This window comes from Leopardus geoffroyi, chromosome B1, assembly GCF_018350155.1.
Source record: "Leopardus geoffroyi isolate Oge1 chromosome B1, O.geoffroyi_Oge1_pat1.0, whole genome shotgun sequence".
Classification (NCBI taxonomy): domain Eukaryota; kingdom Metazoa; phylum Chordata; class Mammalia; order Carnivora; family Felidae; genus Leopardus; species Leopardus geoffroyi.
In genome coordinates, this window is record NC_059327.1 from 133,528,225 (window position 1) to 133,555,618 (window position 27,394).

The 27,394-nt window shown below is 38.6% G+C and overlaps 1 protein-coding gene and 1 long non-coding RNA gene across 3 annotated transcripts in view; one reads left to right on the forward strand and one right to left on the reverse strand.

The window, feature by feature from the left end:
- KLHL8 (kelch like family member 8) overlaps positions 1-27,394 on the forward strand; it is a 66,992-nt gene that overhangs the window by 7,563 nt on the left and 32,035 nt on the right. The gene's annotated exons all lie outside the window — the stretch shown is intronic.
- On the reverse strand, positions 13,089-23,567 carry LOC123595727. Its single transcript, XR_006711344.1, has 3 exons — positions 23,554-23,567; positions 21,753-21,756; positions 13,089-13,160 (listed from the first exon to the last, which is right to left on the reverse strand). It is a non-coding gene; the product is annotated as an uncharacterized LOC123595727 (long non-coding RNA).

Here is a 27,394-nt window from a genome sequence, read left to right on the forward strand (position 1 = left end):
ATCTCCATATTTACAAAATAGAGATTGTACATCTTGCATCCAGTTTTCTTTCCATTTACCTTTACATTATCCATGGAACCTTCCTTCCTTCCTTCCTTCCTTCCTTCCTTCCTTCCTTCCTTCCTTCCTTCCTTCTTCGTGTCCAGCACATAGCCCAGTGCAAGGCTTGAACTCATGACCCTGAGATCAAGACCTGAGTTGAGATCAAGAGTTGGATGTTTAACTGACTGAGCCACCTGAGCACCCGTATCCATGGAATTAAAAAAAACACATTTTTAAAAATCTTTATTTATTTTGGGGGGGGGGTGGGCAGAGTGTGAGCGGGGGAGGGGTAGGGAAAGAGGGGGACACAGAATCTAAAGCAGATTCCAGGCTCTGAGCTGTCACCACAAAACCCCACGCAGGGCTCGAACTCACGAACCATGAGATCATGACCTGAGCTGAGGTTGAACGCCCAACTGACTGAGTCACCAAGATGCCCCTGGAATTTTTCTTTTTTTAATGTTTATTTATTTTTGAGAAAGAGAGTGTGAGCTGGGGAGGGGCAGAGACAGGGACAGAGGATCCGAATCAGGCTCTGCTGATAGCAGACAGCCCAATATGGGGCTCGAACCCACAAACAACGAGATCATGTCCTGAGCTGAAGATAAATTTAACTAACTGAGCCACCCAGGCTCCCCTTCATGGAATTTTTTAAGCATTGAGTTGATATGATCAGATTTGAATTAAGGAATGATAACTGGCAGCAGTAGGAAGGATGCACTGGTGAGAGAAGAGGCTTTGGGAGGTTGTCATCATAGCTGTGAGATGATGGGGCCTGTGACTAAAGTGGTGTTGCCGGAGAAGAAGGGCCAACATTATATGAGAGAAATTGAGGAAACATAATGTATGTAACTTGGTTATAATTAGGTAGAGTGGAGTGGGAACTTTGAATGCATGGGAGCTTTCGCATTCAGTGGGGAACCTTGATCATCTGGGATAGTTTGTGTTCTCCCTTAATATCCAGTACGTCTCTTTACTGTTGACTTTACTACATTGTTTTTATCATCTGTTTTTGTCCCATCTGGGTAATTCAGGCTCATTAATGGTAGGAATTATGTCATGTCTTATCCTTTTTCAAGGGGGACTTATTTTAGATAACTTTTTAAAAGGTTAGATTACTTTTGTGCATATGTTTTTTAAAAGTTTTTTATTTAGTTTGAGAAAGAGCATGTGTGAGAGTATGAGCAGGGAGGGGCAGAGAGGAAGACGGAGAGAGCGAGAATTGCAAGCAGGCTCTGCATCCAGCTCAGCATGGGAGCCCAGTGTGGGGCTCTATCTCACAACCGTGAGATCATGACCTGAGCTGAAATCAAGAGTCAGGTGCTTAAGCGACTGAGCCACCCAGGTGCTGCCAGACTCACCTTGATAGCACTGCTGTAAAGCACTTGGTTGTTGCTTTTCATATTCATCTTTGAATTTCCATAACCTGCAATATACCATGTGACTGGTTGACTAAATGAATAGGTTTCAAGGCAAATAAATGGTGTTTCCCCTTAACACTGATAATATTTCTATTTTTATTGGAATTCCTTGAAATGTGATTTTAAAACCATGTGACTTGCATACACAGTATGTGTATATATATATATATACACATTTATACACATATAAAACCATGTGACTTGCATACACAGTATGTGTGTGTATATATATATATATATACATACATATATACACACATATATATATATATATATATATATATGTGTGTGTGTGTGTGTGTGTGTGTATGTACGTTGGTTCCTGTGCTCACCTTGTGAAAGTAAAAGGCAGTTTCCAAACTCCTGGAAGACTGATTCTTGTATAGCCATGGTAACAATTAGTCACTTGAACCAGTTTTAAACCTGCTTACTGAATACATGACAGTTCTTTGGAATTGTTGTTTTTAAGTCACTGTGATCAATCAATAACAACCTACCTTACTGAACAGGATTTTGCAAGCCAGCTAGTCAGTGGTATCCCTTTTAGTAGCACTGCTTCTAAACCTCTAAAAATCCACCAATCCCTGAACTCCAGATTTCCTCCTAAACCCTATATAAGATTAGCAATCTGCTCTACTCAGGTCTGTGCCTGACCAACATAGCTCTTCCTAAGTAAGTAATTATTATCTAGCTTTGTATTCTTTATTTTGATTGGCTATTGAGTGAGAAACATCTTTTCACAGTCAGAAACAAATTATTGGTAAATTTATTTTTTGGTAGGCTTTATATTTTTATTCAGATTGTCATTTATTAATTTAAGTACAACCCTGTGACCCCTATGACCTTCTTAAAACAATTTCTTTTAAAGTTTATTTATTTATTTTAAGAGAGACAGAGACTATGAGCAGGGGAGGGGCAGAGAGAGAGAGAGAGAGAGAGAGAGAGAGAGAGAGAGAGAGAGAGAGACAATCCCAAGCAGGCTCTATGCTGGCAGCATTCGATGTGGGGCTCAAACTCATGAACCACGAGATCTTGACCTTAGTGTAAACCAAGAGTCGGATGCTCAACTGACTGAGCCACCCAGGCGCCCCACTCCTGTGACATTCTTAAACAAAACTAGTAATAGAGTCCCTACTTAAGAGAGAGTTCATACACATTGTTCACATACTTAGGTAAAAATTCAAGTTTTTAAAAAATATTTTTGTTTCTTTTACTACTTTATATTAGACTTTCTGACTATTATGACTATAATAAATTTTGTTAGCCAGTTCAAATAAGGGGGGGGATGATTATGATAGTGAAACAATACTAGATAGCTTTCTTAATAAAACAGACCCCAAAATAGGAACATCTTACAAAGTATTCAGTGTAGTAAAAACGTTGATCATAGACTCTGGAAATGACATTAGTATTTAACGAGCAGACTTTGATAACAATTGTATCTAATATGTGGTAATGCTAAGGAAAGCATTTTTTAAAGAAAAACATTTTTTTTAAGTCACAGTAGTTAATTGTTAGGAGTCATGTGTACCTTGACCAAGTAGTAACTATTGAAACTGTAATCCAGTTTGTCAAAGCAGGGGCTTCTCTTTTAATTATTGGTTCAATATATTTCCTTTTGGACTGTTTTTTTTTTTTATTAAATATAATTTATTGTCAAATTGGTTTCCATACAACACCCAGTGCTCATCCCAAACAGGTGCCTACCTCAATGCCCATCACCCACTTTCCCCTCTCCCCCACCCGCATCAACCCTCAGTTTGTTCTTTGTACTTAAGAGTCTCTTATGGTTTGCCTCCCTCCCTCTCTGTAACTTTTTCCCTCCGCTTCCCCTCCCCTCTGGTCTTCTGTTAAGTTTCTCAGGATCCACATATGAGTGAAAACATATGGTATCTATCTTTCTCTGCCTGACTATTTCACTTAGCATAATACGTTCCAGTTCCACCCACGTTGCTACAAATGGTCAGATTTCATTCTTTCTCATTGCCAAGTAGTATTCCATTGTATATATAAACCACATCTTCTTTATCCATTTGTCAGCTGATGGACATTTAGGCTCTTTCCATAATTTGGCTGTTGTTGAAAGTGCTGCTATAAACATTGGGGTACAAGTGCCCCTATGCATCAGCACTCCTGTATCCTTTGGGTAAAGTCCTAACAGTGCTATTGCTGGGTCATAGGGTAGATACATTTTTAATTTTTTGAAGAACCTCCACACTGTTTTTCAGAGAGGCTGCACCAGTTTGCATTCCCACCAACAGTGCAAGAGGGTTCCTGTTTCTCCACATCCTCACCAGCATCTGTAGTCTCCTGATTTGTTCATTTTAGTCACTCTGACTGGCGTGAGGTGATATCTGAGTGTGGTTTTGATTTGTATTTCCCTGATGAGGAGTGACATTGAGCAATGTTTCATGTGTCTGTTGGCCATCTGGATGTCTTCTTTAGAAAAGTGTCTATTCATGTCTTCTACCCATTTCTTCACTGGATTATTTGTTTTTTGGATGTGGAGTTTGGTGAGTTCTTTATAGATTTTGGATACTAGCCCTTTATCCAGTATGTCATTTGCAAATATCTTTTCCCATTTCATCAGTTGCTTTTTAGTTTTGTTGATTCTGCAGTGCAGAAGCCTTTTGTCTTGATGAGGTCCCAATAGTTCATTTTTGCTTTTCATTCTCTTGCCTTTGGAGATGTGTCAAGTAAGAAATTGCTGCGGCTGAGGTCAGAGAGGTTTTTTCCTGCTTTCTCCTCTAGGGTTTTGATGGTTTCCTATCTCATATTCAGGTTCTTCATCCATTTTGAGTTTATTTTTGTGAATGGTGTAAGAAAGTGATCTAGTTTCATTCTTCTGCATGTTGCTGTCCAGTTCTCCCAGCACCATTTGTTAAAGAGACTGTCTTTTTTCCATTGGATACTCCTTCCTGCTTTGTCAAAGATTAGTTGGCCATATATTTGTGGGTCCAATTCTGGGTTCTCTATTCTATCCCATTGGTCTGTGTGTCTGTTTTTGTGCCAATACCATATTGTCTTGATGATTACAGCTTTGTAATAGAGGCTAAAGTCTGGGATTATGATGCCTCCCACTTTGGTTTTCTTCTTCAGTATTACTTTGGCTATTTAGGGTCCTTTGTGGTTCCATACAAATTTTAGGATTGCTTGTTCTAGCTTCGAGAAGAATGCTGGTGCAATTTTGATAGGTATTACATTGAATGTGTAGATTGCTTTGGGTAGTATTGACATTTTAACAATATTCTTTCTTTCTTTTGGACTGTTTGATTCAAAATTTAAAATCTCTATTCTTTGCGGGGCGCCTGGGTGGCTCAATTGGTTAAGTATCTGACTTCAGCTCAGGTCATGATCTCATGGCTCGTGAGTTTGAGCCCCACGTCAGGCTCTGTGCTTACAGCTCAGCGCCTGGAACCTGCTTTGGATTCTGTGTCTCCCTGTTTCTCTGTCCTTCCCCCTGCCCTGCTCACGCTCTGTGTCTCTCTCAAAAATAAATAAAAATTTAAAAAAATAAAAAAAATCCTCTATTGTTTTTGTAAATAAAAAGGAAATAATGAATATAGCCTAGGATGTATATTTTGTATCATCTAAAATCTTCACATAACTGAATTATAAAGAGTACAAAGTACAAAGTTACTTTAAAGAAGAATGAGTCTAGGCTTTCTAGAACAGGAGCTTGTGAAGATGCCCGGGTAGGAGGATGCTAAGTGCACCTCCTCCAATGGACACACCAAGGTACAACTAAATAATGTGCAGCTTACTCTGAAAATGACCTGAAGACTAACAGAAGAGCTGTTTCACAGCTGAAGACATATAGAAAAAGCCCCATTGACTAAGGTAGGGAGGGACAGAGATGTGGCTGGGAACAAAACCCCTGTACAGGGAGAGGGATCTCACAGGTCTGGAGGTCCTCCCTGGGAAGTGAAGGGATCAAGCCCCATATTGGGTACCCCACAGGAGACCTGTGCTGGGAAAATGAGCCTCAATAACATCTGGCTTTGAAAATCACCACAGCTTAACTCTAGGAGAGTTAGAGTGCTATAGGAAATGGAGACTCTGCTTAAAGGGCCCCCACACTATATCACTCTCTCTGAGACCCAGCACAGAGGCAGCACCTTGAAAAGTACCTGGCTTATATGTGGAAGAGATTTGTTGACTAATTTTAGAGCACATGCTAGAGAGGCTGAGACCTGTAGGAACTTTCTCTAGGAATAAGTGCTGGCAGGCATCATTTTTCTTGCCCTCCTTCAGCCTAACTGGCCCAAAGCTGATGGGAACCAGATCTGACACTCTCCATCTACCCTGTTAGTACTGCTCCCCGACCCAGCATTCTTTTGTGGATCTGACCTCAAAGCAACTCTTATCCTGTCATACCCAACAGGCAGCCTTGGTGTTCCCTTTCCCTCTAAAGCAATTGCTACCCCATCATACCCAGCAGGCAGCTCCTCCCAGTGACTCCTGCCCCAGGTGGGAGCAACCTTGCCCATCAGCACTCCTGCAATAGTTATGGCTAGGCCTCTCAGCCAGCTGCACCAGGGGTTAATCCCACCCACCAGCATGCCCATAATAGCTGCATCTGGGTCATTTAGCCAGCTGTGCTAGGGGCCAGCCCTGCCGTCAGTGTGCCCATGGTAGTTGAGGCTGGTCATTGCAGTCATCCTGGGTGGGTGCCAGCCCCATCAACCAGTGTACTTGCTGCAGTCATCGCCCAGTTACAATAAGAGGGCACATGCAGTCCATACAGGGGATATCCCTGGAGCACCTGGTTCTGGTGACCAGGGAAGTATTGTGCTGCTGGGCTGCATAGGAAGTCCTCTACACAAGGCTGCTACTTTCAAGACCAGGAGACTTATCTGACCCATTTGACATAGAAACAGAGTCAAATGACAGGAGGAGAGAGAAGACTATGTTCCAAATAAAAGAATATGATAAAACCTCAGTAAAAGAAGTAAATGAAACAGATAAGCAACTTACTCGATACAGAGTTCAAAGTAATCGTCATAAACATGTTTGCAAGACTTGAGAGAATAGATGAACTGAGTGAGAATTTCCACAAAGAGAAAATTAAAAAAAAAAATCAGACCTGAAGTATATAATAACTGAAATGAAGAATGCATTAAAGGGAATCAATAGCAGATTAGAAGATGCAGAAGAATGGATCAGTGATCTGGAAGGTGAGAGAGTGGAAGTCAAGCTGAACAGCAAAAAGAAAAAAAAACGTTTAAAAAATCAGGATTGGTTAAGAGACTTCTGGAACAATATCATACGTACTAACATTTGCATTATAGGGACCCCAGAAAGCAAAGGGAAAAAGGGGCAGAGAATTTATTTGTAGAAATGATGGCTGAAAACTTCCCTAACCTAAAGAAGGAAACAGACATCCAGGTCCAGGAAGTTCCTAGACTCGATGAATCCAAAGAAATCTACACCAAGATACATACTAATTAAAATGCTAGAAATTAGAGGTGCCTGGCTGGCTCGGTTAAGCCTGTGACTTTGGCTCAGGTCATGATCTTGTAGTTCATGGGTTTGAGCGCTGTGTTGGGCTCTGTGCTGACAGCTCAGAGCCTGGAGCCTGCTTTGGATTCTGTGTCTCTCTCTCTGCCCTTTTTCTGCTTGTGTGCTCTCTGTCTCTCAAAAATAAACAAACTTTAAAAAATTATAAAATGTGAAAAATTGGAGATTCTTAAAAGTAGCAAAAGAAAAGCAACTAGTTATATACAGGGGAAACCTCCTAAGGCCATTAGTTGAGTTTTCAGCAGAAACTTTGATGACTTTAAGGGAGAGGCATGATATATTCAAAGTGCTGAAAGGAAAAAACCTACAACCAAGAATACTCTACCCAGCAAGATCATTCAGAGTTGAAGGAGAGTTAAAAGAGTTTCTCAGAAAAACAAAAGTTGGAATTCATCATCATTAAATAGAATTTACAGGAAATTTTAAAGGGACTTCAAGTGGAAAAGAAAAGGCCAAATTAGAAATTAGAAGATCATGAAAGGGAAAAATTTCACTGGTAAAGGCAAACATATAGTAAAGGTAGTAGACCAATCACTTAAAATGCTAGTATGAAGGTTAAAAGATAAAAGTATTAAATTAGTTGTATCTACAGTAATCAAGAGATAACACAAAATTAAAAGATGTAAAATATAACATGAGCATAAAATATGGAAGGAGGAGTAAAAATGTAGTGCTTTTAAAATTTTTTTTTTTTCAACGTTTATTTATTTTTGGGACAGAGAGAGACAGAGCATGAACGGGGGAGGGGCAGAGAGAGAGGGAGACACAGAATCGGAAACAGGCTCCAGGCTCTGAGCCATCGGCCCAGAGCCTGACGCGGGGCTCGAACTCACGGACCGCGAGATCGTGACCTGGCTGAAGTCGGACGCTTAACCGACTGCGCCACCCAGGCGCCCCAAAAATGTAGTGCTTTTAGAATGGATTAAAACTTAAGTGACAAAATATACTGCCATATACAGAGAATGTTATATATGAACTTAATGGTAACCACAAAATCAAAGCCCTATAATGGTTACACAAAAGATAAGGGATTCCAGTCATACAACTAAAGAAAGTCATCATATCACAAGGGAAGAGAGCAAAAGAGGACTAGAACAGAGAAGAACTATAAAAACAACCAGAAAACAACGAAACAAGTACATACCATATCAGTATGTTACTTTAAATGTGCTTAAACTTCTTGCTTAAACTCAGACCTAAAGACACATATAGACTGAAAGTGAAAGGATGCAAAAAGATACTACATGTAAAAAAAAAGACATTACCTGTAAATGGAAGTGAAAGAAAAGCTGGTGTAGCAATTCTTATATTAGACAAAATAGATTTTAAAACAAAGAGTATAACAAAAGACAGAAGGGCATTACAAAATGATAGAGATCAATCTAGTAAGAAGATATAACAATTTAAATATCTATGCACCCAATATATAAAGCAAATATTAACAGACATAAATGGTGAAGTTGACAGTAATACAGTAATAGTAGGGAACTTTAAAACCCCACTCATATCAGTGGACAGATCATCCAGATCAGGAAACAATGGGTTTGAACTATAAATCAGATGGTCTTAACAGATCTATATACAACATTCCATCCAAAAAGAGCAGAGTGCACATGGAACATTTTCCAGGATAGATGTTAGGCTACAAAACAAGTCTCAGTACATTTAAGAAGCAAGCATCTTTTCTCATCACAATGGTATGAAACTAGAAATCAATACAAGAAAAAAAAACCTGGAAAAAAACACAAATATGGAAGTTGAACAACATGCTACTGAACAACTAGTGGGTCAATGAAGAAATCAAAGAGGAAATAAATAGGTGGAAACAAATGAGAGTGGAAACACTCTGGTGTGTGGCAAAGGCTTACCTCAAGAAACAAAAATCTCAAACAACTTAACCTTATACCCTAAAGGAACTAGAAAAAGAACAAAGCCCAAAATTAGTGGAAGGAAAAAGGTAACAAAGATTGGAGCAGAAATAAAATGCTGTTAAAAAATGGCAGAAATGAACAATGGAACTGAGAACTGGTTGTTTGAAAACAAAATTGATAAACCTTTAGCCAGGCTTATCAAGAAGAAAAAAAGGACTTAAATATATAAAATTAGAAATGAAAGAGAGTTACTATCAATACCACAGAAATATAAAGGATTATAATAGACTACTGTGAAAAATGATATGCCAACAAATTGGACAACTTAGATGAAATGGATAAATTTCTAGAAACATAGTCTTCCAAGACTGAATTAAGAAGAAATAGGGGCGCCTGGGTGGCTCAGTCGGTTGAACGTCCGACTTCAGCTCAGGTCACGATCTCACGGTTCGTGAGTTCGAGCCCCACGTCAGGCTCTGGGCTGATGGCTCAGAGCCTGGAGCCTGCTTCCGATTCTGTGTCTCCCTCTCTCTCTGCCCCTCCCCCATTCGTGCTCTGTCTCTCTCTGTCTCAAAAATAAATAAACATTAAAAAAAAAATTAAAAAAAAAAGAAGAAATAGAAAATCTGAATAGACTGCTAGTAATGAACTTGAATTGATAATCAAACTCCCAACAAACAAAAGTCCAGGACCCACTGGTTTCCCAGGTGAATTCTACCATGCATTTGGAGAAGAATTAGTACCTATTCTTATTAATTATTCCAAAAAACAGGAGAGGAAGGAGTGCTTCCAAATTTATTTTACCAAGCCAGCATTACTCTGATACCAAAACCAAAGACACCAAAAAAAAAAAAAAGGAAAATTACATATAAACCATTATCTCTGGTGAGCATAGATGTAAAAGTCCTCAACAAAATATTATTAGTAAATGAAATTCAATAATACATAAAAAGGACATTCACCACTATTAAGTGGGATTATTCCAGGGATGTGAGAATGGTTCAGTAGTCATAATTCAATGTGATATATCACATTAACAAAAGGAAAGAAAAACAAACCACATGAATATCTCCATAGATGTGGCAAAAACATTTAACAAAGTACAACATTCATTCATGTTAAAAACTCAACATGGGTTTAGAGGGAACATATCTCAACATAATACAGGTCAAATATGAAAAACAAGCAGAGGACCTGAATAGACATTTTCCAGAGAAAGCATTTAGATAGCCAACAGGCACGTGAAAAGATGCTCAACATTACTAACCCATCAGGGAAATGCAAATCAAAACCACAATGCAGTATCACCTCACACCTGTCAGAATGCTCATTATCAAAAAGACTAGAAATAACAAGTCTAGGCAAGGATATGAAAAAAAGAGAACTCTTACGCACTGTTGGTAATGTAAATTGGTGTAGCCACTATGGAAAACAGTATGGAGGTTCCTCAAAAAATTAAAAATGGAAATTACCTATGCACCCCTATGTTTATTATAACATTATTTATAATAGATATGGAAGCAACCCAAGTGTCCATCAATAGTGGATAAAGATGTGGTATATAAATACAGTGGAATATTACTCAGCTATAAAAAAGAACAAAGTCTTGCTGTCTGCAACAACATGGATGGACCTAGAGGGTATTATGTTAAGTAAAATCAATCAGAGAAAGACCGATACTATATGATTTCACTTCTGTGTGGAATCTAAAAAGCAAATGAACAGACAAAAAAACTAAACAGACTCTTAAATACAGAGAACAAGTTAGTGGTTGCCAGTGGTGAGGTAGGTGGGAAACTGGTGAAATAGATTAAGGGGATCAAGAGGTATAAACTTCCAGTTATCAAGTAAATCACAGGAATGAAAAATACAGTATAGAGAATATGATCAATAACACTGTGATAATTTTGTAGGTGACATATAGTGACTACACTTACTGTGGTGATAATGCATAGAACTGTTGACTCACTGTGTTACACGCTTGAAAAAATAAAATGTGTATGTCAACTATTCAGTTAAAAAAGAAATAAGAGAAGAATGAGTCTAATAACACTATGCTGCCTATATAGCAGTAGTTACTATATAGAGATTCTTCAAAGTACCATTTGGAGTTCCTCTTTCTACTTAGTACTGTTCTGATTAATGTGTAGTATAAAAGTCATTCTTTGCCTATAAAGACTTTAGTTATGAGAATAATACAGTATGAATTAATATAGTGTTCTGCATAACAGTATTATATATTGATAGCACATGTAGATTATAAGTGCAAAGAAGTTAGAAAAAAGAAAATAGAGTGACCTAATGTAGTATCTTTATGCTTTTGCTGTAAGTCTTGTTTTCTATAATTCATTGTAAGTTGTGTTTACATGTAAAAACACATTAGTTTTGTTATATATTCTCTGCATCGAACCAGTAAAACCGTCTGCTTCTGTTTGAAATACCTTTTCTTCAGAACTTCTTATTTAGTGGATTGATAATGATTTTACTAGCATTTAGGGAAACAAAAACATGGTCTCATTTCCTGTCTGCTTCAGTAGGATTAACACAGTACGGTGTGGTAGAAACAGACCTCCATGAATCATCTCTTTTTTTCTTTTTCTAATCTCTTAATATATTTGAGGAAGGAGTAGTATCTTATTTTTTTCTCCCTAAGGACCAGAATCTAAGTACATTTTTTTTTTTAAACATTTTGGGTTATAGAGTTTAGGTTGAGATTTACTTTCACTTAATACTAACATACAGCCTTTATAAGTCCTAAAGTCTGCTAAGTTCCTTGGAGGAGTGAAGTGTTGTAGGGAATATTCATTTCCTGCTTTTATCTCCCATTTTATTATATATAATAGATTTTTTAAAAATTGAGGGTGCTGTGTTCTTTGAATAGACCATTTTAAAAGAATTTGATATAGAAAGTTTTTGAGCTGTTGTGTCTTACTCAAATCTGATGTCAAATGTAAAAATGATTTTATAAAAATGAATATTTATAATGCCCTTTTCATAGAGCAGTCCTCTGACAAAGGAAATAGATTTGTGACAATAATAAATTAAGCCTTTAAACAGAAGCTAGAGTGGTTTGGTACAAGGGAAAATGTGTATGATAGTTTTGAATCATGTGTACATAAACCTAGTGAACTTTAGAAGTAAGATCAGTAATACTTGCCATCATAATACTCAGACTCTTGGGCACAAAATATGGTATGATGAAAGTTCTGGATGAAGGAAGACTCACTAGCTTAACTAGCAATGAAGAGTTGACCGTGTTCTTTTATACTGGGGGAAAAACACAGCCAACAAAATCATGCTGACTCAATCACTTATGACCCAGGCTTATGTGGGCAAGATACATAGATTTTTTTTTTTTACATAGATATTTTTAAGATACTCTTCTCTAAGAGTTAACATTGTATTAAGCAGGCAAGTCTAAAACACAAAAGGAATAAAATCATTCAGAGAACTACAATGTACTGTGTGGATTCACAGAAGGGTGATCATACCCCATCGGGAGAATTTAGAGAAGGCTTCCTACAATTCAGAAACATTGTTTAAGTTTGGCCTACACATCATTCCCTCACAAGAAATAGCTTGAGTACTTGCACATATATTTGAGAAAAATGGAATAGTGAAGTCTGATAAAGTAGAAAAAGAATGGGCTGAATTAGAGCTGAATTGAAAGCTCCCATATTCTACCTGTGTGACTTTGGGCAAGTCAGGGATGTTTAGGCCATCTATAATGTAGTTGTGGTGCTTAAATGAGAGTATGTGTAAGACTTCTGGCAAATGTGACACATGGCGGTTTAGTCAGTAGCCTTTCCCCCTCCCTTCTCCTACTTTATGTCAAAAAATAATGGAGGAAAAGACTGGAAGGTAAGTTGGAATCAGAGCAAGGAGGGGTTGGCTTTGAATGCCAGGAGAAGCAATTTGAACTATGGTTTGATCAAACAGTTTGGAATTGACACTGAGAGCTAGATAAATCTGGCAGCATTACCCTTATTAGTTGTTTAGGGATGATAGGGGCATGGTGATTGGTTAATGGGAGCTATTCTAATCCAGGCAAGATTTGTAGGTCTCAGAGTACCATAGTCTCCTACCCCCCTTATCCATGGTTTCATTTTCTGCAGTTTCAGTTTTGTGAGGTCAACTGCTGTTCAGAAGCAAATGATCTTCCTAACGTATCATTAGAAGGTCAGTAGTAGCCTAACAGTGTGTCAATGCCCATCATTCATCTCACTTCACAACTTCACTTCAACTTATCATGTAGGCATTTTGTCATCTCACATCACAAGAAGTGTGGGTACAGTACAATAAGATACTTTCAGATGGAGTACACACAATGTCTGAGACAGACACCACACTCACATGACATTTATTACCGTATATTGTTACAATTGTTCTATTATTAGTTGTTAATCTCTTACTGTGTCTAATATATAAGTTAAAGTTTATCATAAGTATGTATGTATAGGAAAAAAAACATAGTATGTATAGGGTTTGGTACTATCTGCAGTTTCAGGTATCCACTGGGGGGTTTGGAACATATCCCTTGCAGATAAGGGGGTCACTGTACAGTGAAAGAGAGTTGAATTCAGTGAATTCAGGAATAGGAGAGATTTTCCCAAGCAGGTTCAGGGGAATTGAAAGTGATAGGTTATGAAAGTCAGAGGAGTTAGGTATGGCTCAGGTTATGAACTAGGGCAACCTAAAAAATGACATTGCAGGGGCACCTGGGTAGCTGTTGTTTAAGTGTCTGACTCTTGGTTTTTAGCTCAGGTCATGATCTCAGAGGTTCGCGAGTTCAAGCCCTGCATTTGGCGCTGTGTTGATAGCACAGAGCCTGCTTGGAATTCTCCCTCTCCTCTCTCTCTCTGCCCCTCCCCACTTGCACTCTCTCTAAATAAATAAACTTAAAAAAAATGACATTGCCACATGCAAAAGTCGGGGAATTAGAATGGCTGGTTTTAGAGGGGAGAAGAGAGGGACCTTGATTTTTCATGTCTTTGTTGTTTTCTATTTCACTTGCTAAGTGCTCTGAACAGTAGTATAGTGGATGATAGCACAGACTCTTGGAGCTGTGCTGCCTAGGTTTGAATATTGGCTCTCCCACTTACTTGGGCTGCATTCCATCGCATTGTGCCTCAGTTTCCTCATCTGTGAAAGGGGCAAGACAAAAATTGCTGCCTCACAGAGCCATAGTGGGAGCTAAATGATTTACTAGACATAAAATACTGAAAATAGTGGTAGGCAGATAGGGTTTTGGATCGTGAGGTTGATGATGGTAGTATTTCGAATGATGGTGATGGTGATGATGTCTGCCTTTATATCTTAATCTAGTGGGCTGATTTATCCCTTTAGGAAATAGACTGGCTTGTGATTATATTGCCTTTTGTGTCCTTATCATGAAAATGTTGGAATGTAACTGTCTTTTTTCTATTTTATTTTAATCAGATTTTATTTTTCCATTTTATTTCTTGTCATACAGTAAATTTTTATATTTTTGGTGTTTGTGAAGTTTTAGTCTAAAACTTATATATATGTGTAGTCTCTGATCCATTTTTAGTTAATTTTTATGTGAGGTGTGAGGCTTAGGTCAAGGTTCATTATTTTGTATATGGATATCCAATTGTTTCAACATCATTTGTTGAAAAGACCATCTCTTCTCCATTGAATTGCTTTTGTACCTTTTCAGATCAATTGGCTAATTGACAGATGAAAGAATAAGGGCGTTATGTATACACGCAATGGAATATTAGCCATAAAAAAGAATGAAATCTTACCATTTGTGACAATATGGATGGGCCAAAAGGGTATTATACCAAGTGAAATAAATGAGACAGAGAAAGAGAAATGCCGTATGATTTCACTAATATGTGGGTTCTAAAAAACAACAACAAATGAACAAACAAAAAACATAAACATTCTGATAAATACAGAGAACAAACTGGTAATTACCACAGGGGAGGAGGTTGGGAGTGGGTAAAATGGGTGAAGGGGATCAAGAGGTACAAACTTCCAGTTATAAAATAAATAAGTCATAGGGATGAAAAATGCAGCATAGGGAATATAGTTAATAATATTATGACAACAGTCTATGGTGATGTATGGTAACTACACTTGTTGTGGTGAGCATTGCATAATGTGTAGAATTGTTAAATCACTGTGTTATACACCTGAAACCAGTACAGCGTTGTATTTCAATTGTACTTAAATAAATAAATAAAATCAGGGGTGCCTGGCTGGCTCAGTTGGTAGAGCATGTGATTCTAGATCTTGGGGTCATGAGTTTGAGCCCCACATTTGGTGGAGATATCACTTAAAAAAATAAAGATTAAAAAAATCAATTGGCCATATTTGTGTGAGTCTGTTTCTGAACTGTGTTCTATTGATATATATGTCTGTCCATCATTATCACATTGTCATTGTTTATTTAAGCTTTTACATTTAAAATAGTTTTAGATTTCTCGGAAAACTGTGAAGATAGTACAGATAATTCCTGTATACCGCTATCCACTTTCCTTTAACATTTGTCACTAAATTGGTACATTTGTTAAAGTTAATGAACCAGTGTGATACATTATTAATGAAAGCCCCATATTTAATTCAGATTTTCTCATATGTTTTTGTTTGTTTTTTGATTTTTTAAATAAGCTCCATGTGGGGCGCCTGGGTGGCTCAGTTGGTTGGGCGGCCGACTTCGGCTCAGGTCATGATCTTGCAGTCCGTGAGTTCGAGCCCCGTGTCAGTCTCTGTGCTGACAGCTCAGAGCCTGGAGCCTGTTTCAGATTCTGTGTCTCCCTCTCGCTGACCCTCCCCTGTTCATGCTCTGTCTCTCTCTGTCTCAAAAATAAATAAAACGTTAAAAAAAAAATTAAAAAAAAAATAAGCTCCATGCCCAGCGCAGAGCCCAACACAGGACTCCAGCTCATAACCCTGAGACCAAGACCTGAGCTGAGGTCAAGAGTTGGATGCTTCACTGACCGAGCCACCCATATTTCCTTAGTGTTAACTAATGTCCTATTTCTGTTAGAGGATCCCATTCAGGATACCACATAACAGTTAGTTGTCATGTCTTCTTAAGCTCCTCTTGGCTGTCATAATATCTCAGATTTTTCTTCTTTTTGATGACTATATTTCTTCAACACTTGAGTAGCACACTCCACTGAGTTCTTTTGCATCTCCTCCAATATATTGGCAGTTTTGATCAAGACCTTTTAGTAGCATGTGGTTACAGAGGAGTAGGGGGTGGCCAATTGCAATGGTCTCCTGGGGTAGAGGCTGGTGACCTGGTGGGAGCTACTGTGCTCTCCAAGCCCTAGCATCTAAGGAGCTCCATGCCAGCTGCTGCTGTCTAGTCTGTCTCTATGTATTTTGTGATTTCCTCTTTGATTTCTGGGTTAGCTCATTCATTGTTTACTAGCATGTTATTTAGCCTTCATGTGTTTGTGTTCTTTCTAGGATTTTTCTTGTCATTGCTTTCTAGTTTCATACTGTGTGATTAGAACGGATGCATGATATGATTTCAGTCTTTTTGAATTTATTGAGACTTGTTTTATGGTCTAACATGTAATCCATTCTGGGGAATGTTCCATGTACACTTGAAAAGAATGCATATTCTGAGGTGCCTGGATGGCTCAGTCTGTTAAGCGTCCAACTCTTGATTTTTGCTTAGGTCGTGATCACATCATTCATGAGATGGAGCCCTGCGTCAGGCTCTGCACTGACAGCATGGAGCCTGTTTGGGATTCTCTCTCTCCCTCTCTTTCTGCTCTCCCCAACTCATATTTGCACACGTTCTCTCTCTCTCTCTTAAATAAACTTAAAAAAAAAAAAAAAGAATGTGTGTTCACTGTTTTGGGATGGTGGGATGTTCTGAATACATCTGAATGTTTTGAGATACAGTGTTCTAAATACATGTGTCTGGTCAAGTGAGTCATTCATTCAAAGCCACTGTTGCCTTGTGGATCTTCTATCTGTATTATCTATCCCATTAAGTGGGGGGTTAAAGTCCCCTACTATTATTGTATTACTGAAATTCTTTCCTTTGTCTTTTAACAGTTACTCTATTTAAGTGCTTTCATGTTGGGTGCATAAATATTTATCATTGTTATACATTCTCGTTGGATTGTGCCCTTTATCATTATGTAGTTTTCTTTGTCTCTTGTCACAGTCATTGTTTTAAAATTTATTTTGTTCAATATAAATATTGCTACCCCAGCTTTCTTCTCACTTCTATTTTGTATGATTAATGTTTTGTCATCCCTTCACTTTCAGTCTGCATGTATTTAGGTATGAAGCGAGTGACTTGTAGGCAGCATATAGATGGATCTTTTTTATGTATTCAGTCACCATATGTCTTTTGATTGGATCATTTAGTTCATTTACGTACAGAGCAATTCTAGGTGGGGGTGCCTGGGTGGCTCAGTTGGTTAAGCTTCTGACTTCAGTTTGTGATCTCGAGGTTTGTGAGTTCGAGCTCCATATCAGGCTCTCTACTGTCAGTGCAGAGCCTGCTTTGGATCCTTTGTCCCCCTCTCTCTCTGCCTCTTCCCTGCTTGCTCTCTCTCTCTCTCTCTCTCTCTCATAGACATACATCAAAAAAAGTAATTATCAGTAGGTATGTACTTATTGTCATTTTGTTACCTACTTTATAGTTGTTTTTGTAGTTCTCTGTTCCTTTCTTCTCTTGCTTTCTTCCCTTGCTGTTTGATGGATTTCTTTAGTGATATTCTTAGGGATTCCTTTCTGTTCATTTTTTGCATAGGAATTACAGATGTTTAATTTGTTGTTACCGTTAAGTTCACATACATTGGGGCACCTGGGTGGCGCAGTCGGTTAAGCGTCCGACTTCAGCCAGGTCACGATCTCGCGATCCGGGAGTTCGAGCCCCGCGTCAGGCTCTGGGCTGATGGCTCAGAGCCTGGAGCCTGTTTCCAATTCTGTGTCTCCCTCTCTCTCTGCCCCTCCCCTGTTCATGCTCTGTCTCTCTCTGTCCCAAAAATAAATAAACGTTGAAAAAAAAAAATTAAAAAAAAAAAATAAGTTCACATACATTGTATGCATATAGCCATCTATGTTAAGTTGAAGGTCATTTACTTTAAACCCATAAACCCATAAATCCATTCTTCTTTTTTTTTTTTTTTTAATGTTTATTTTTGAGAGAGAGAGACACAGCGCAAGTGGGGGAGGGGCAGAGAGAGAGGGAGACACAGAATCTGACAGCTCAGCAGAGAGCCCGATGCAGGGCTCAAACCCATGAACCATGAGATCATGACCTGAGCTGATGTAGGACGCTTAACTGACTGAACCACCCAGGCGCCCCTTGATCTACTGCTTTTATTATGTTTGTATTTACCTGTGAAATTTTTTCATTTTTTAATTTTCTTACTCTTGACTACAGCCTTTTCTTTCCACTCAGAAAATTCCCTTTAGTTTTGTTGGTATGGGAAACTATTTATCTCTCCTTGTAGTTTGAATGATAGTCCTGTTGGATAGAATATTCTTGGCTGCAGGTTTTTTTCCTTTAAGCACCCTGAGTATATCATGCCACTCCCTTTTGCCTGCAATGTTTCTGCTGAAAACTCAGCTGATAGCCTTATAAATTTTCCCTTGTATGTAACTGTTTTCTTTTCTCTTGCTGTTTTTAAAATTCTCTTGTTATTACTCCTTTTTCCACTGTGTTATGTATCATGGTGTGGACCTCCTTGTGGTGATTTTATTGGCAGTTCATTGTGCCTCCTAGATATGGGTGTCTCTTTCTTTCCCCAGAATTGGGAAGTTTTCAGCTATTCTTTCTTCACATCAGTTTTCTTTTCCCTCTTCTCTCTCTTCTCCTTCTGGGATCCCTATCGTGAGAATGTTATTGCACTTGATGATGTCACTCAGTTCTTTTAACCTATTCCAATTTTTATCATTCTCTTTTTCTGTTCAGCTTGGTTGCTTTCTTTACTCTGTCTTCCAATTTCCGTATCCATTCTTTTGTGTTTTCTAGTCTGATGTTGATTCCCTCTAGTGTATACATTTTTAATTTCAGATATTGAGTTCTTCATCTCTGGTTCTTTTTTCTTTCCCTTTTGTGATAGTCTCACGGAGGTCTTTCAGTCTTTTCTCAAGTTCCATAAGTATCTTTGTGACCCTTTGAATGCTTTATCAGATATATTGCTTATCTCCATTTCATTTAGCTCTTTTGCTGTGATTTCCTATTCTTTCATTTGAGACATATTCCTGTGTCTCCTCATTTTATCTAAGTCTGTGTCTTTGTTTCTATGTATTAGGAAAATCAGCTGTGTCTCCTGTTCTTGAAAGTGTGGCTTTATGAAGAAGAATTCCAGTGGTGCCCTGTAGTACAGCGTCTCCTGTTCACCAGAACCAGGCACTTCAGGGGTGTCCCCTATGTGTGTTGCATGCACCCTCCTATGTGTGTTGTGGCTGAGCTGTGTTTGCTTCAAGTCCAGTTGATTGGAGTGGCCCAGCTTCTCTGTTGTTTGCAGGGTTTGGTTGCCATGCCGTTAAGTTGCTAGTCTGGGGCTGCTGTGGGCTTGTAGTTGGGTGGTGTCAGCAGTCAGACCAAATGCCTGCCCTCAGCTTGTGTGCTGCAGCTGTGGTAACACTGAACTGCAGGGCACTTTTCCTGTGTTGTCCCCTGAGAGGCTTTTGTTCGTTGGCAGGTCTGATATCAGACCAGATGCCTGCCCCCAGTAAGTCTGCTGAGGCTGCAGTTGCACTGGTGTGTGTAGTTCTCTTCCCCTCTCCCCAGGCACAGGGAGTGGTGCTGTTCCCTGATTGGGCTTCTTATAGGATGTGTTGTAGCAGGAGCTGCTTTGGAGGGATGCTTGCCAAGTTGGACAGGGTTGGATGGGGCAGATCCACAGGAGAACACAGGGGCAGGGTATGTGGTGTTAGCTAGTGCAGTGGAGCATGTTCCTAGAAATGTCCAGCTATCTAGGCTTGGGGGTGGGAGGAGAAATGGCACCGGCCAGATCTTTTGTTCTTAAGTCTCCTAAAGATTCCTGCCTGTCCAGCACATGTTCTGAGATTAAATAACACTTCTTCTTACGTATCCCAGGTGCTTTTCAATTGCTGCTTTTATATTGGGTCTTTCAGGGCAAGGACTCAATTTCCTAATACCTTCTGGCTTTCCCAGAGTCAAGCCTGCTGATTTTAAGTACCTGGAGTTAAGCCCCACCGGTTGTAAAAACTCATGTAGTTAATCCCTACTGGTTTTCAAAGCCAAATGTTATGGAAATTTGTCTTTCCAGTGCAAGTCCCGATGCCTGATGTGGGTGGGTATTGTATGGACATAATTCTTTTGTTGTCTGTACTTTTGGTGTTATATTCAAGAAATCATTGCCATATCCAATGTCATAAAGCTTTTCCTCTGTTTTCTTCTAACAGTTTTATAGTTTCGGGCTTTAAATTTAGATCCTTAATGCATTTTGAGTTAATTTATGCATATGGTATGAAGAGTCTAACTTCATTCTTTTGTGTGTTGGTTATCCGCTTTTTAGGTAATGTCTTTTTATAACTGGTAATTTTCTTGGCTTTGATGTCTGTGTTATGAGATAATGTGTCTACTTCAGTTTACTTTTAAGTACTGTTAGCATGGTATATCTGTTTCTATCCTTTACATTAACTTATTTGTATTTTTATACTTAAAAGTTGGTGTTGTTTCATAGGCAATTTAATGTTGAGTCACACTTCTTATGCAGTCTGACGATCTTTTTTTAATGCCTTTATTTGAGATAATTTTAGGTTTATTTGCAGTTGTAAGAAATAATCTTGTATACCCTTCATCCAGTTTTCCTCAATGGTAATATCTGACATAGCTTTAGTAAATATCACAACCTGGAAATTGACACTGATTCATGTGACCACATCATAGTCAAGGTCTAGTTCCATCACAAGTATCTTTTTTTCCAGTTCCATCACAAATACCTTTTACAAACCCAGGCATTCCTCACTTCTCATCTTTCCCTAACCCCTAAACCACTAATATGTTCTCCATCTCTATACTTTGGTCATTTTGAAAATGTTACATAAATGGAATCATACATTCCAAAAGCATGTAACCCTTTGAGGTTGGCTTTTTTTTTTTTTTCATTCAGCATGTTACGTGTTTTAGTGGCTAACTTTTTAAAAAATTGCTGAGTAGTATTCCATAATCTGTGCCTTTTTTGTTTGTTGGTGTTTAGGCCATTTATATTTAACATGATTTGATATAGTTGGGTTTAAATCAGTCATCCTTCTCAGGTTATTACAACTATGGCCCTGGGGCTAAATCATGCCTACCAGTTGTTTTTATAAATTTTTATTGGAACACAATTATGCTCAGTTATTTACTGTTGACTGTGGTTGCTATTGTGTTTCAGTGGCAAAGTTGAGTAGTTGTGATAGAAACCTCATGTCCCATTGAGGCTAAAGTATTTACTTTTTGGGTCATTTACAGACAAAGATTGCTGACCCTGTCCTAGGCCAATCTTGTTCTTTTATAAATGAAGAAACTGAGAATTAGAGATGTGTATGGACATGCAGTTGATTTTTGTGTGTTGACTTTGTAGTCTACTTTGCTGAATTCATTAATTCTGCAGGTTTTTTTGTGGAGTCTTTGGGATATTCTGCCTATAAGATCATATCATCTATGAGTAGAGGTAATCTTCTCTCTAATTTGCATGCCTTTTATTTCTTCTTGACTAAGTGCTCTGGCTAGAACTTGCAGTACTCTTGAAGTGGTGAAGGATGGGCATCCTTGCCTTGTTTCTGATTTTAGCAAAAATGTGTTCTTTCACCATCGAGTATGATGTTCACTGTGAGTTTTTCATGAATGGCTTTTATTATGTTGAGGTACTTTCCTTCTGTTTGTAGTTTGTTCAGTGTTTTTATCTTGAAAGTGTGTTGAGTATTATGAAATTACTTTTCTGCATCAGTTGAGATGATCATGTGGTTTTTTTTCTTTCATTTTGATATAGTGTACTATATTTATTCATTTTTATATGTTGAACCACCTTGCATTCCAGAAATAAATCCCACTTGGTCATTGTGTATAATCCTTTTAATATGTCACCGATTTTGTTTGCTATTATTTTGTTGAGGATTTTGCATTACTGTTCATTAAGATTTATAGGTTTGTAGTTTTTTCATAGTCTTTGTTTGTCTCTGATATCAAGGTAATGCTGACCTCACAGAATGAGATAGGAAATATTCTGTCCTTGTCAATTTTTGGGAAACGTTATGAAGGAATAATATTAGTTCTTCTTTAAATAAAATGCTTGGTAGAATTCGCCAGTGAAGCTGTTGGGTCCAGGTCTTTAATTTTGGGGGAAATTTTTGATTATTGATGTAATAATTGATTCTTTTTTTTAAGTTTATTAATTTATTTTGAGAAAGAGAGCATGAGTGGGGAGGAGCAGAGGGAGAGGGAGAGAGAATCCCAAGCAGGTCCCACAGTCTCAGTGCAGAGCCCAATGTGGGGCTCAGTCTCACAAACTGTGAGATCATGGACCTGAGCTGAAATCAAGAGTTGATCACTCAACCAATTAAGCCTCTGAGACACCCCAATAATTGATTCTTGGTAGTTGTAAGTCTCTATTTATATTTTCTATTTCTTTGTGATTTAGGTTTTATTTCCTACCAACTTGTCTATTTCATATTCAATTTGTTGATGTATAATTGTTCATAGTATTCTTTTATAATTATTTTTGTAGAGTCAGAAGTAATGTCCCCATTTTCATTTCTAATTTTACTAATTTGAGCCTTCTCTCTTTTTGTCTTAGTTGATTTACCTGAAATTTTGTCAATTGTATCGATTTCTTCAAAGAACCAACTTTTGGGTTGTTTTCTTCTGCCGTTTATCTGTTTTCTGTTTTATTTATTTTTTACTCTATATTTCATTTCTTCTGCTAGTTTTGGGTTTAGTTTTCCTTTTCTGGTTTCTTAATTTGTAAAGCTAGGTTATTGATTTGAGATTTTTAAAAAATGTGTTTATAATCATAAGTTTCCTACTTAGCACTGCTTTCACTGTGGCTCCTGTAAGTTTTGGTATATTGTGTTTTTATTTTCCTTTGCTTCTAAGTATTTTCTTTGTTTTTTTCCCCTAATGTTTATTTTTGAGAGAGAGAGAGAGGGTGCAAGCAGGGGAGGGACAGAGAAAGAGGGGAACAGAGGATCCAAAGCAGGCTCTATGTTGACAACAGACAGCCTGATGTAGGGCTTGAACTCACAAACCATGGGACCATGACCTGAGCCGAAGCCAGATGCTTAACCAACTGAGCCACACAGGTGTCCCATGCTTCTAAGTGTTTTCTAATTTCCCTTGTGATTACCTCTTTGATGCATTGGTTGTTTTTGAAAGGGTATTAATTTTCCCATTTCTTCCAATTTTCCATTGTTCTTTTATCATTGATTTCTAATTTCATCCTGATGTGATTCAAGAGGATACTTGGGGGAGGGGCCAACATGGCAGAGAAGTAAGGGGATCTGAACTTCCTGAGTCTCTCAAACAAAGAAGTGTTGAAGCCAAAGGACTTTGAACCCCAAGAGTTTGGGAGGAAAAGAGACTGGGTTGCTACCAGGAGTACACCGGGACAACCTGCCGGGCCATAGGTGTGTGATTGTGAACTGGCAGAGATAAAACAAATGGAGGGGAGGGATCCCCTTCTGTGGAGAGACAAAGGGAAAGAAAGAGCGGCTGGGTAAGCATAAGACTGTATCTGGACAAGAGAAGAACCATGACGGGGATGGAGAAAGATACAATCTCTAATTGTGGGCCTTTCTCCGGATTGGGGCCAGCTGCCCTGTTCGTGCACCTGGGGAGGAGGGGAGCCAGGCCTGGGCTCGGTGGCTAGGTCAGGGGTGCAGTCTGCAGTAGGAGAAAGTGATCCCCTCCCTTGGAGTGCTGTGGGACAGGACAAAGCCTGTCGGGGGACCACATATGGGGTGGCGAAGAGCTGTGCTTCCCCAATACCAGGGAGCATGGAGCGGGAGTTTGAATCCCAGCCAAGTGCTGGGGCATGGGAGTCGGTGGAATGAAATGAACTGCCTCGTTTGTGCCTGCGGCACAGTGAGGACGGCTTTTACATAGTTTGGGTCACTGGTCTGTGGAGGAGAGACTGGTGGGGAGGAGGGTGTCGTCATTTTTCTCCCCACCACCACCAAGGTGGGACCTCAGGGATCAGACAGTGGGGCCCACATTGGAGGCGGGACCCCCCTACATCAAACCACACCACTCTGCGCCTGGTAACTGCGTATCTACTAGAGCGGCATAGATGCTGAGGAACTAGATGGCCCCTCCTTCAGTCCAGCGCTGCTGCATTGCCTGGATTAATTCACAGACAATTCTTATTATATAGATATATTTTTCCTTCCTTTTCTCCTTATCTCTTCCCTCCTGTAGTCTGGGTACGCTGGTTGTTGGTTTGTTTAAGCACATACTTAATTCATTCTCTTGATACATGTTCTGTACCTCCTTCTTTACTTTCTCTCTGGAATAATTAAGCTGTATAGTTTCTCTGTCTGGACAACCTTACCTTCTTTTATTTTTCCCCTGGCCTGCTCCTTTACTTTCCTTTCTGTCCTTCTGGATTAAGCCATTTAGTCTCTCTGCCTCGTCAGTGTTTTTCTTTTTCCTACCCTTGTCATTTCTCTCTTTGTATGTGCTCTTCCATCAGCACCACCTCTACAATGTTCTTTATTTGCAGCTGGTGTTTCTGGTTTTTTGCTTTTGGGTTGTTTTTTTCCTTTCCTTTCCTTTTTTTATTTGTGTGTTTCTGTGTTTTGTTTTCTGTTTGTTTTCCTTTCCAGGGCTACTTCAAGGAACAAATCAAAGCACATCTGGTGGAGGGTCCAAAGCATCACTACGAGTAGGGAAATATAATAACCAAAGTCACAACAACACAAAGCAAGTAACACTCTCCAAAAAACACCTCCTGAAGGGCCAGGCCCTGGACAGTGTATGACCCCTCTTTAATATAGCATTGCTCACAGGTGTAGAGCACATAACAAACTTTTAAAACACATAAGGTACAGAAAACTAGCCAAAATGATGAAACAGAAGAATTCTCCTCAAAAGATATTCCAGGAAGAAATGACAGCTAAGTATTGATCAAAACAGATATAAGATTAATTGGGCTTGAAAAAAGCATAGAAGACACTAGAGAATCTATTGCTGCAGAGATCAAGGAACTAAAAAATAGTAATGTCGAATTAAAAAATGCTATAAATGAGGTGCAAAATAAAATAGAGGCGGTAACAGCAGGGATTGAAGAGGCAGAGGGGACAATAGGTGAATTAGAAGATAAAATTATGGAAAAAGAGGAAGCTGAGAAAAAGATAAAAAAATTCTGGATCACAAGGAGAGAATTAGAGAACTAAGTGATTCAATGAAAGGGAACAATAGCCATATCATAGGAGTTCCAGAAGAAGAAGAAAAGAGACAGAAAGGGGCCAAAGGTGTACTTGAACATATCATAGCTGAGAACTTCCCCAAACAGACATTCACGTCCAGGGGGCACAGAGAACTCCCTTCAGGTGTAACTTGAATCGATCTTCTGTATGACGTATCATAGTGAAACTGGCAAAATGCAAAGATAGAGAATTCTGAAAGCAGTTAGGGATAAACGGGCCTTAACATACATAAGGGTAGTAGCAGACCTATCTACTGAAACTTGGCAGGGCAGAAAAGAATGGTGGGCGACCTTCAATGTGATGAACAGGAAAAATATGCAGCCAAGAATCCTTTATCCAGCAAGCCTGTCATTTAGAATAGGAGAGATAAAGGTTTTCCCAGACAAAAAAAAAAAAAAAAAACAAAAAACAAACAAAAAACAAAAAACTGAAGGAATTCGTCACCACTAAACCAGTCCTACAAGAGATCCTAAGGAGGACTCTGTGAGTGAAATGTTGCAAGGACCACAACGTACCAGAGATATCACTACAAGCATGAAACCTACAGATGACACAATGACTCTAAATCCCTATCTTTCAATAATAACACTGAATGTAAGTGGACTAAATGCTCCAATCAAAAGACATAGGGTATCAGAATGGATAAAAAAACAAGACCCATCTATCTGCTGTCTACAAGAGACCCATTTTAGACCTGAGGACACGTTCAGATTGAAAGTGAGTAGATGGAGAACCATCTCTCAGGCTAGTGGAAGTCAAAAGAAAGCTGGAGTAGCCATACTTACATCAGACAAACTAGATTTTAAACTTAAGGCTGTAACAAAAGATGAAGAAGGGCATTATATAATAATTGTGGGGGCCTATCCATCAGGAAGAGCTAACAGTTATAAACGTCTATGCACTGAATTCGGAAGCACCCAAATACATAAAACAATCACAGACATAAGCAATCTTATTGGTTAGAATGTGGTAATTGTAGGGGGCTTTAATACTCCACTTACAATAATGGACAGATCATCTAGACAAAATCAGTAAAGAAACAAGGGCCTGAATGATACACTGGACCAGATGGACTTGACAGATATATTTAGAACTATTCATCCTTAAGCAGCAGAATATACTTTCTTCTTGAGTACACATGGAACATTCTCCAATATCACATACTGGGTCACAAAACAGCACTCAATAAATATAAAAGAATTGAGATCATACCATGCACACTTTCAGATCACAATGCTATGAAACTTGAAATCCACCACAGGAAAAAGCTTGGAAAACCTCCAAATACATGGAGGTTAAAGGACATTCTTGTAAAGAACGAATGGGTCAACCAGGCAATTAAAGAAGAAGTTAAAAAAATATACAGAAACAAATGAAAATGAAAACACAACAGTCCAAACCCTTTGGAATGCAGCAAAGACAGTTCTACGTGGAAAATACATTGCAATTCAGGCCTGTCTCAAGAAACAAGAGAAATCCCCAATACAAAATCTAACAGCACACCTAAAGGAACTAGAAGCAGAACAACAAAGAAACCCAAACCCAGTAGAAGAAAAGAAATAAAGATCTTAGAAGAAATAAACAATGCAAAATTAAAAAAAATCAGGATAACAGATTAATGAAACTAAGAGTTGGTTTTTTGAAAAAATAAAATTGATAAACCTCTAGCTAGGTTTCTCAAAAAGAGAGAAGAGAGGACCCAAATAGATAAAATCATGAATGAAAATGGAATTATTACAATCAATCCCTCGGAAATACAAGCAATTATCAGTGAATACTGTGAAAAATTATATGTCAACAAACTGGACAACCTGGAAGAAATGGACAAATTTCTAAACACCCACACACAACCAAAACTCAAACAGGAAGAAATAGAAAATCTGAACAGACCCATAACTAGTGAAGAAATTGAATCAGTTATCAAAAATCTCCCAACAAATAAAGAGTCCAGGACCAGATGGCTTCCCTGGGGAATTCTACCAGACATTTAAAGCGAGATAATACTTATCCTTCTCAAGCTGTTCCAAAAAATAGAAATGGAAGGAAAACTTTCAGACTCATTCTACGAAGCCAGCATTATTTTGATTCCCAAACCAGACAGAGACCCAGCAAAAAAAAAGAGAACTACAGGCCAATATCCCTGATGAATATGGA